The sequence below is a fragment of the Branchiostoma belcheri genome, unplaced genomic scaffold, assembly GCF_001625305.1.
Source record: "Branchiostoma belcheri isolate BF01 breed outbred unplaced genomic scaffold, Haploidv18h27 scaffold114, whole genome shotgun sequence".
NCBI classification, from domain to species: domain Eukaryota; kingdom Metazoa; phylum Chordata; class Leptocardii; order Amphioxiformes; family Branchiostomatidae; genus Branchiostoma; species Branchiostoma belcheri.
In genome coordinates, this window is record NW_017802536.1 from 546,193 (window position 1) to 556,148 (window position 9,956).

A 9,956-nucleotide genomic window follows, 5' to 3' on the forward strand; every position below is an offset into this window, starting at 1 on the left:
GGAGTAACTGGTGCTTCTATGGCTGCCACAGGTGCGCTGAAGTAGAAGAAACCCTAAAGAAGAAAAATATGTATATATCAAATACAACCTATTTAGTTCTGTAACTGTACACGTGATTCAGCATTTGACAATCTTTTTTCAATCTAACATTTTTCTAGGTCTTCCGAGACTGGACTGCCAATGATGATGTAATATTGGAAGGGGATGTTCATCGGGTAGGGAAATTCTCAATACAGTCTTCAAGAACATAAGAAGCCCTCGCCTGTTTCTTCTATTAGGTCAATCATTCTTTACTGTCAGTGAGTGGAACTTAAGTTAATCATGATGTTTCTGACTCATCGAGAAGGGATATCGGACCAGTAACTCAGTGAGTCAAAATAGTGGTCCATTGGCCTTGTACAGAGCGAGTCCATCAACAAAAAAAGATAAAAGCTATTGTCAAGACCATCTGATTCAATAGCAACATCTTAATCCACTTAAAGCTCCGTATTTTGATATGCTGCAGTCAGTACAGGTACTAACTTAACAATAAACATATATCCAAAAACTGGCATCTTACATTGGGATCCGCCTCCAGTTTTTTCCTGACAATTGTGGCGTCAGGCCTGGTCTTCTCGTTAAACTTCCAGCACTTCAGCATCAGCTGGTATCTGAGCGTGAACAGTGTACAGGAGGAAACAAATAATCCAACCTTATTAATTAAAATTCCTTACCTACGAATTACTTTTTAATCTGAACTTCAGTCTTTTTATAGTATTCAAATAACCCATTCTAGTCTGACTGTCGGGAGAAGCGATTACCTGCTATCAAAAATATCAGACTGTTTCGTTATCTGCGCCTCGAAAAAGAATCAGCTGCTATGACATGTTTTCATACCAGGCTAGAAATAACACCAAAAGTGGGTCAAAGGTCCCCGGAAGTCGATACCGCCAGCCGTCTTGTGTAGGACTTACAGTTGCTAAACTTTCTTCCTATCTTGTTCTATCTTCCTATCTTCCTATCAAGCACCGATAATCTTTTAAAAGTAACTCTTGTACGGGTTAATGTCTCTCAAGAAAAATCCCAAGTTTACCTTTCTTCTGTACACAGCTGGGGTCTGGGGAGTCTGAAGTGGTTTTGCAGAGCATCATATATTCTGTCTGCCCCCTCCATTCCAGGGTACGGCGTGCGACCCAGCTGCGCCACCTCCCACATTAAAACCCCAAAGGACCAGCTGAAAGTAAAAAAAAACTTTATGGTTTTAAAGATGGGAGAGAGTTGACAGTGTTCAGGCCACACCGAGTTAATTTTATCGATGACATCCTCTGAAGACCCCCACACAAGTGCGCGCGGGCGAATAAAAAAATTCCGGCCAAAAATAAATGCTACTAAACCACAGGGATGCAAAGCTGGCATGGTGAATTTGCGACGTAGCTACGTATACAACAAGCCGGCACATACTGGCCTTTTGCGGAATTTGTAAATCGGTACTGTAGGTATATGTACATGTATATGTATGAGTTCTTGAGTCTTGGAGCTTCGGTAGCCTGGGTGCCATACTCCAAAGTTACCACCGGCTCCGTATCGTCGCTCACTACCATAGACTACCCAGGCCAGAGCCCCAGAGGACGTGTTTTTTTTTAGAACAGGCGAAAATTAATGCGCGCACAGATGTCATCCATAAAATTAAGTCGGTGAGGCCTAACGGTTATATCGTAGATATAAAGAAGAACAGATGTATGTATAATTTCTAGTATGTTAATTTTCACTAATAATTAGTGAGATGTTAGTGTCCACATTGACTGTTAAGAACTCACACGTCACTCTTGTTGGTGAACCTAGCCTCGTTCTTCAGGCCCTCAGGAGCCATCCACTTCAGCGGCAGGAGGTCCCTGCCCTGGGGGACAAAGAATAAGTTTAACATAATTTCATCTATGATTTAGTGTCGTTTCCTCTTTATCTATCTCATCTATTTGACTTAATCAGAAATCTTGAATACCTGCTAACTGCGTTTGACAGCTACTTAAATATCTACATAAACGTTTTTGTGGCTTTTTAAGATCAACATAATCCGCTTATTTCATTACATTTTTGTTGTAATAGTGTTAAAATTTTTAATTATGAATTTTAAAACTAGTGCTTACTTTGTACGATCGTACCGTGAGCCTGACCTACCCTGTCCTGCCGATGGTACCCTACAGTGTATATGTCCCGGGCCAGCCCGAAGTCCGCGATCTTGGCGGTTCCCTTCCCACAGATCAGGATGTTCCGGGCGGCGATGTCTCGGTGAACCAGCTGGACACAGACAGAAGATAAGCAAACTCATATTCCACCTGTTCTAGCAGTATTGGGCGTTACTATTACTGTAAGTAGATAATAGCAAACGTCTTACACGTATAGACAATAAATTCACAGGTTTAAGTAGAGATTATTGTAGTAAAATCTGCCATGTAATAAAAAAATACTCAAGATGTTCTCAACCTCCTGGCCGCCAGGTGCTCCAGTCCGCAGCAGACATCCACCATCATGTTCTCGAAGATGTGCCGTTTGTTGACCAGAACGGTCCTGTTGAGTTTGGATTCCGCACGTAACGTCCACAGCAGGTGAAGGAGACTGCCGTGTTCTGCATATTCCAGGACTAGTTGGAGCGGGCCTGCGGCAAAGTAAGACTTAACGATGGGTTGATATCGAGCTCAACTTGATTGTGTTGCTATAGCTATTCAAAGTCTTTGTCATTTTTTTAACAGCGTCAATTTTGTGCTCTCAAAAAGGTCACGATTTACTAGTATGTGCCCGCATGCATTACGCATGTTTTACGTATGCTTAATCAACTTTCTAACTGTAAATGTTGCAATCTCGACAAAAACTGATAACAATTTGTAAACTGACCGTCTCTAAAACAGATGCCTTTTAGCCCGAGGACGTTGTCATGGTTACCGCACAACAACATGATGCAGGTTTCCCGCAGAAGGTCCTGTCTGGCCTTGGGGTCATCATCGCCTGCATAAGCATTTACATAATTGGGTTTATATCATATATACATGTACACATTTTCCTCTAAAAAAGGCAAAGTATAAGGACGGCAATTTATTACTTTAGGACTAAAATTCAAAAATAATTTTACATTTTAGTTTTTTGACAGCGACAACCACTTCGTCTTCCTCTTGTTGTGTCAGCGTTGCCTTGACGACATGTCCAAAAGCGCCCTCTCCCAGAAGCTGCCCGCCCTGCAGCCTGCTCCTGTCGATCTCCTTTTCCTTCAGGAGCTCCATGTCGATACTGCCTGACGAGGAGCCTGCTGCAGGCGGCATTAGGGCCTGTGTAAAAAGATATGGGTTCAGATATGTGACATCATGATCGTGTAATTATGGCAATAAACAATATTATCAGATACTGGTAATAAAACTGAGAATGGGTATTTCCTCGTTATGGCGTACCTTTAGGTTCTTTCCGAGCTCAAAGACTTCAGGATCGTCGATGTTTTCAACCCGCAGCCTCTTGTTGTGCCTGTAGAGCAGGAAAATGGCAACGAGTAGAAGGAGAATCAGTCCGGCTGCTGACAGAACGATGCCCAGGAGAGAGTCTGGAATATTGAAAACACGATTTGATTAACCTTTAGCATGCTAAGGACAGACGAGTACCAGGCCGTTAGCCGGTTCTAGGCCAAACGTACGGCGCCCACCTAAGTCACCGGTACAGCAGAAATTAAGCCATAGCTAGGGCCTACAGACTTCCTTCGCGCCCACTCTTAGTATTGGTAATTTTTTAAGGCGGAGTCAGTGCTTTTCTCCACAGAAGAAAACAAGTTGACGGCCTAATACTCGTCTTAGAGATTATGCTTTTCTTAACGTTGTGGAGGGTAAATCGTGCGGCGTGAGGACTCGGGCTCTTGGAGGCAGTTACATGATGACATTCTAATTCTGTCCTTATGGACAAATAGCGTGTATAAAACCACATCGGTGCGCGATTTACGAGTCACATAATCGCAAAACGTTCTGCAGTTGTATGGACGAGACGTTTTAGTCCTGGTCCACAGTTTGTTTATAAACGATATTGCAGCATGCTGTACAGAGCGTATGCGTTTCTTAAGGAGGGAAATTGGTTTTGTAAACTGTTAAGGGCATATAAATAAAAAGGTATAGAAATACATTAATAGAAAAAGTAACTTACCCGGACACCCATCCCCCTGACAGACACAGCCCAGGGTCCGGTCACAGGCCTCCTGCTCTGTACAGTTACAGACTCGGTCACACAGCTCGCCCCAATAATTCTCCTGACACACTGGAATGTTTTAACACGTCGTACGTTTATTTCTAATTCTCAATATAGAGTGAGTGACAGAGGGAGGGAGTCAGTGAAATAGGTAATGAGTTAAACGGATGACTTCGTAAACGAGTGAGGAAGTGACTGAGGGCCGTAGGGAGGGAGTCAGTGAAATACTGAGTGAGTGAATGGCTGAGTAAGTGGTCATGAGTCTTATAGATACTGGGTAAAAACCCTCTCAGGGGCAGATGTCCAGGTGAGCTCCAGGTCCACGGTCATGTACGGTCGGTGGTGGTGGTGCTCGCAACAAAGTGAAACAAAACTTATCTGCACAAAGAGATAAAAACAAAAATAAAGGAAAAACAAATAATGGCCGTCTTAGCATGGTGTATGTTTTACTTGGATATGGGAAGGCCCATATGTCGGGCCAGTCCCATTTTGAACTTTGGTAGTTTTATGATATAGATGTGACTATGTCTGTGGTAGTAGGTTCCAGTCAGTTGTGGTGCACGGTATATAGCTGCTGTGATGTGTGTCTGTTTTACAGTAAAATGTTTGCAGGCGTAGCGGGGGACCTCTGGTGCTGTTGATGTTCCTAGTTGTGAGGTTATGTAAAGGAATTCAATGGAGACGAGGTTGAGAAAGACCTTATACAACAAAACCAATCGTGACCGTTGTCTTCGGGCTTGTAATATGAGCCATCCCAGGTTGTGTACTAGTTTTGTGGCACTGGTGGTGTGTCTGTAATCGCTGTGGACCCATCTGGCTGCGCGTCTCTGAACTGAATCGAGTTTGACCTGTAGTGTGTTGGATTGTGCATGTTGGCGTTTAAGTGGGTCCCAGACTGGTGCTGCAAGTGGGAGACTCATGCACGTGTTGATCTCTTGCTTGCTATTATTGTTTTGTCATCTTACACAATTCGCGGTTACTCAAAGCTAGATTATAGCACATACAACTAGTATCAGAACCCATACCTATCCGTATGTCCACCGCGTCAATGTATACGTCTCCGCTGCTGGTAAGAGCCTCACAGGTCACGTGACCCTCGTGCTCAGGCCTCAGAAAGTTGATGTATAGAACAGTAGAGCTGTACACGGGAGAAATGATTAGAATTTTTGTGTAGGTGGTTAAACTTTGAATTATCTCAGAGAAAACTTGCGTCCTTGTTCGATTCTTGTATATGTATTTTGGCATTCTAATTTTACCCATTTCATCCTGCTACGTGACTTTTCGAACATGTGATATAATGATATATCAGGATTCATTCTCCCGTACTGCAAAGTAAGTTTAGTTTCCTACTATACTATATTAGAAGATCGTGATTAGGAAAATTTCATGAAAGAAAACTTACTCCTTGCTGTTTGTTGAATTTAATTGGTCGGTAGAAATGCCACTCGGGAAGGACCACGTGATGTCGGTGACGTCAAGTTTGTAGGCTGTGCAGTTAAGCTGCAGTTCCTGTCCGTACCGCAAGTCTGTCAGTTCTCTGGTCTGAGGACTGATGCGCACTTCTGGGTTTTCTGAGTGACGAGAGATATCTTATGCATTGAGACCACCAAATTTACAGTTTAACTGACACAAAACTGATGAAACGAATGTAGATTTTAAGACAAAATATGTAATAAATGAAAGTATCAATATAAGGTTAATGAGGTTTAGACATCAAGGTAATACGGTCTTCCTGCATATGGTCTCGTTTAGTCAATTACAACCTTAAAGTTTCGGCTAGGGCTACAGAAGAATGGTATTCTTTGTCACGTAGGGTATATCTGTAAGCTGACTTAGGTGTGTTAAGTTTTTTTCCAGTCACTGCTGAAATGTAGTGGTTGCCACCCCTAAAAGCTTTCAAAACCTATCCAGTCGCTAAATGAACTTTTACCTTGGAAATGAATACCGACTTTGCATAATTGATAGAAAATTGCTATAACTTCATAGTGGTGACTGCCGTATTTGGAAGTTAAGTGAGGGTGAACATTAGTAAACTAAATCGTGGAATCGTTTGCATAATTTATGAGGAAGTGCTTTTGTTATGATAAGGCTATTAAAGGATGGAGAATACCAACAACTGATACAATCCATGATGGAAATGTAACTAAGATCTTATTTTCATAATTAATCTATCATTTCGTTAGTCGGACTGTTTAACATTTATTTGGTGAAGGTATGAGATACTGGAACTCTTGTATCAAACGTCTTTATATCAATACAATGTACTTGTATTTGAATGCTATGACCCACCTATGGTGCAGTGCCTTCCGATCCAGCCAGGGGTGCACCTGCACGCTCCGTTGAAGCTGTGACATGCGGCCCCGTTATAACACTGGCAGCGCTCCGCACAGAACCGCCCAAACCGTCCGATAGGACAGGCTGAAGAAACAACATAAATCACTGTGAGATATGTCCATTCTTTTTGAGAACGCAAGTTCCAAACTTCTGAGTATAAGATATGATATCGTGAACTGTACTTTGGGTCCAAATTGATTATTTCCGTCCCTCTTACCGAGGAAATTTTTTTGCCACATTTTTGTCTAATAATGTCTGCTGGCTACATACACATGCAGTTAGTCGGTCCGTCGCTAGGACGACTCGTACCTGTTATTAAGACTCTTGTCGTCAACGTCCCAATTGGAATAATGCACCGCACGTTGATCCCCTCCCCAACCTGCAAACAACAGTTTACACAGTTTACATCTCAAATACTGCTTTACCAAAATTGAGTGTCTGGGTGGTCAGTGACAAGGTGCGTCTTTCTTCAAGCAGGCTTGTTCGGAAGCAGGGGATGATCACATTGATTTTTATCTAGCAGGCAACCATTTGACCCTCTGTTACCGACAAGAAATCTGTTTTAAGATCATTCCGTTGCTTTTTTTTTCTGAATTGAATGAGACACAAATCACTATGGGTAAGAGGCTGTAGTCTTTTATGTATAAGGACCCTATTTGTAATTGGTATTTTAAATCTGCATAATACGATAGATATTTACATGAAGCAAAAAGATCATTCGTATTCTTTAATTCTATGCTTGTTTGTAAACAACGGAGTTTTCTTACCTTTACTTCAGAAAACCTGTATCCTATAATCAAGAGAGTTCTTTCAAAATTCAGTGCGTCAAAAGTTTGAAGCGGGATCCAAGGCCAGTCTTCTGGGGACCATTGTCTGAGCAGGTATACACAGAGGCTTATATCAAAGGTTAGCCTTATAATGTTAGGAAATACAAACACGCTTTAGCCAAACCATCCATATTTAAATTCTATTCAGATATGTTGTTGCTGTTCAATTTTAACCAGTAACCACGGTGACGGCCTTCTGTGAGGGTAATTATAACGTAAACAAAATAGGCACCACTTTTTTTTTAAAATCCGGAAAAATCTTCATTTCAAAATAGTTTTACCCAAATGATATATTTATAATTATGATGTATTAAAGGGTACAGAATATGTAGAAGGTCATTAGACGTATCCAGGAACAAAGCCGATTCCAATTTTTTTGGAAGGACGAAGATTTTTAGGAATTAAAGTGCTTGTAACGAATTGTGTAGGGGCTTGTTACATGATAAATGTGAAGCTCACCTGTCACCAGGTGCATACAGCTGCATAACAGGTGCACCAGACCCTTCGGTGACACAGGTGAATGGGATGTCTGACGCCAGGAGAGAGTCGGTGATGATGAAGTCTTGGATGATGACGTACAGGTGCAGGGAATCTGCATCAAATTAACAATATGGTCCTCAGAGATGGATGATTTTGCACTTTTACTCATAAGGAGTTGCTACACTTCGGGTCCCACACATCAGGAATGCCAAAGAATCCATTTGAATTTTAAGGAATACAAATTTTACAGAATTAATACGAATTTTACGGAATTCATAAGGATTATTTGAAATACATACGATACATTACTTTAAAACATACGATCTAATTTGGTAACCTGCGCCTGGATCACACATTTTATCTTTTTCACTATCTTTCTCTGAATGGTTTTTAGGTTTGTTCAAATAAATACTATGCTCCTGATCATTTAAATTAAAATGCAATAGAGACAATATATAATAATTTGGCTTCATAGGGTCACAATGGCAAACATCACTACAATGCACTCACCGCCGGATGTGCTGTAGGTTTTGTAGCCGTATGGCCAGTAAAATGCACCATCTCTTAAATTATATTCAAGCTCGACTTGGACGAATTGCTGAAAAGTAAAAAATTGGAATGGTTTTTCAATAAGTTCGAATTAAAAGGATTTTCGACAGGTCATCGGAGCTTCAGCAACATTGGTCAGAGAATTGTTATTTATTTGTTTTTATTCAGGCCATGTTGATTTGATTATATGGATGACACCCGCGTGCGCATGGATTTTTGTCCGCTTACAAAAAAAAAAGTTTTCGACCATACTGTAAATCGTACAAAATTGGCGAATATATGTCCTAATACATGAAATAGTAACTTTTTGTCAAACTTTTTGTATTCGTATGCTCGCGTCAGTTTTAGGATTCCCAGAGGATGCAATTAATGTAATCAAATCAACATGGTCTTATTTTTATGGACAAAAGAACCAGAAGCTAATTACTATCCTTTTCCAAAATTACAAAGGGAATGACAAAAAGATTGGAGTAATAGATAATAATAATAATAACATTATTAATAATAAACGGTAATATAATTTGAGTAGACACAGACCTCCGCTAAGCCAATATGGCAACCCAAAGTAGAACAAGTCTTTAAGGTAGTATTAAACCATACATTTCCCTGTTGTCATATCCGGTATGTTTTATTACCTTGGCTGTGGTGTAGTTAAAAACTGACGATGTTTGTGGGAGGAAAGTTTCTTCATTGAACACTGGCACTTCGCGATAATCTGTAGAGAAGGACAGAGATCGATATTAATGAAAATTTAGAATTTGCAGAGATTCTTAAACTATTCTCTTTCATTTTGCTGCATTTATAAAATGATGTTTGAAAAGTTATGCGGAGATTTGGTGGCAATTGAGGCCGGGCTATTTTGTTTAACCTGGCCTCGCTTCTAAGTCCCTATTATTGTTTGAAACACAAGTACCACGTTGGACTGCATGCCTATCCACACTTAACATTCATGCTACTTGAAAAATTTTAAAAATTCTAAAACAAAAATTAACAACATGCATATGGAAGAAAAACATGAGTGCATGAGTTCTGTTCCCATGTACAGAATATCCCAACGTTTGACAGGTCTAACTGACAGATGGGTGATTATGATCAGGGGGAGGGGGTGTAGTTGACGATGAGCGGTCCAGTAAAATATCCCATGAGTCCATTTTCAGTACCATAGATTTGTCCGTTGGCCTGAAACAATGCAATGAGATCCTATGGAAATCAGACTGCATCCTGGCTATTATTTAGTGGAAGTATAGTCTTGTTTTATAAAAAAGAAGATACGTTCTACTCACAATTGTCTCTTGTGGTGAGGGTAAGGTTGAAATGGGATGTCTGCTGAGCCATGGGATTGCGGTTGTAGACGATGTACATTTCATAGCCGGTACTGGCCGCGGACAGGTCGATTAAATAATCTATGTCGTCGATATTAGTTGATGCTGCAATGTTAACATATAAAATGGGGCTATGCTCTTAAAAACCATATGATTAAGTACATTCTCGTATATACATTTACAACAAGAAATACCAAATGATTGCCAACATTCTGAATTGCATACTCTATTTCAGTTTCTGATACTAATATAT

The 9,956-nt window shown here is 40.6% G+C and overlaps 1 pseudogene; it reads right to left on the reverse strand.

The window, feature by feature from the left end:
• Window positions 1–517: 517 nt before the first annotated feature.
• The window catches only part of LOC109462240, a 10,340-nt pseudogene continuing 901 nt past the window's right edge, over window positions 518–9,956 (reverse strand).